Here is a 1932-nt window from a genome sequence, read left to right on the forward strand (position 1 = left end):
GGCAGTTTCCTCGCCGTGAAGAGGTGGGGGTGTTCATGACCTAGCAGGTGCTTTCTGAAGTGAGGCACGTCTACTGTGGCCGGGAAGTGCTAAAACAATATCACAAAGCGGCTGACAGACTTTTAAAAACCAAAAAGAAAAGAAAGAGGATTTTAACAAACAAAATAACTTCCTGAAAATTGTTAAGCTTCTTGGCCCAAATGAGATCTTCCACTGGTGTCTTTTTGAAAACAAAGCAGCCAACTAGAAAAAAAAATAATTTTCTCCAATAACCAGATGGCTGCACAGCTGCTCATCACATAGCTTTAAATTAAAAACTAAATGTTCCACTGGTGTGCTTCAATCACACTCTCCCTTCACCTGTACACCTAAATTACAATTAATTACACTTAAAAAAATAAAAATTAAAAAAACCTCACGCCACCTTGTTTTTTTAGTTATCATTATAAAATGTATTTTGTATTTAATACAGAGTAGTGATTTAACTATGCAATTAATGTAGTCCATTCCACATAAAATACTATGATAAACACCAAATCTCTTTCCAATGTTTGCATATTTCCAATATGACTGATCTGATAATATGGTCAAAATGCAGAAGCTTTACTAATGTGATTGCCGAATATATTTAGAGTAGAATGGTCAAAATGGCTGACTGAATTTGAAGCATTTTGTGATGTTTAGATGGTATTTTCAAATACTTTGCAGATTGTAACTACAATTGGATATGGTTTAATGGAACACATTTAAGCATTAAAGTCCACTTGTTTTTCCACTCTATTAGTACTTTAACGTTACTTTAAAAAAGACATTGAAGTAAATGTATGCTCCCAGCCACTATTGATAAATATGGGAAAAAACTTATTTCTGAATTTTTCCTTGTTTATTTTTTTGCCTTTTTGACCCCTTTTGCCCTTTTTTTCCCATTTTTTATTAAATTTTTGCCTTTCAAAAATGTCCAAAATGTTACATAAAAAAGCAAATGTCATTGTTGATCAAATTTGTGTTTTTTATTATTTTCATAATATTTATTAGTGAAGCCAAGTTAGTAGTATTGAAGTAGGGTTCTATTAATTTGTGTTTTTTGTCGGTTATCCTACCAAATCTAATAAAGAATACTTTTACTGTTTTAATGACAATAAAATAACTGGCCGGTGCCCTGGACTTTGCAGGGGTTTGCTGGGGGAGCAGCACCAGCAAAATGGACTTAAACCGGATTGACAAACTGATCCGGAAAGCCGGCCAAACTATTGGCGCGCAGTTTGAGACGTTTGTGTCAGTGAGGGACAGGAAGGCACTGGACAAACTGCTCGCCATCATGGACAATCCTGCCCACCCACTCCACCAGACACTTGAGGGACAGCGTAGCTCATACTCCCAACAGGCTCCTGCAGCTTCACTCCACAGCGTGCGATTCAAGAACTCCTTTATTACGCACTTCTTCCAGCTGTATAATTAATCTCCATACAGCAAAGTTAGCAAACCTTTCTTTGTTTATAATGTATATTTTCTTTTGTATTCACCTTTATTTTATCTATTCTTATTTTTATGCTGCTCTTTTTTTGTTGTTGCTGCAGCTGTTATATAAACTGCATACTTGTAAATTGTCATATGTTATATATTGTATATATATATATATATATATATATATATATATATGTATATATATATATATATATTATATATACATTTATATATACATACATACACATACATACATACATGTATATATATATATATGTATATATACATATATATATATATATATATACATATATATATATATATATATATATATACTGTATATATATATATATATATATATATATATATATATATATATATATATATATATATATATATATATGTATATTACATATATGTTGTTTTTTATATCGTTATATATTATGGTACATTTTTGGTCTACGTTTT

Source organism: Nerophis lumbriciformis, linkage group LG17, assembly GCF_033978685.3.
Source record: "Nerophis lumbriciformis linkage group LG17, RoL_Nlum_v2.1, whole genome shotgun sequence".
NCBI lineage: Eukaryota > Metazoa > Chordata > Actinopteri > Syngnathiformes > Syngnathidae > Nerophis > Nerophis lumbriciformis.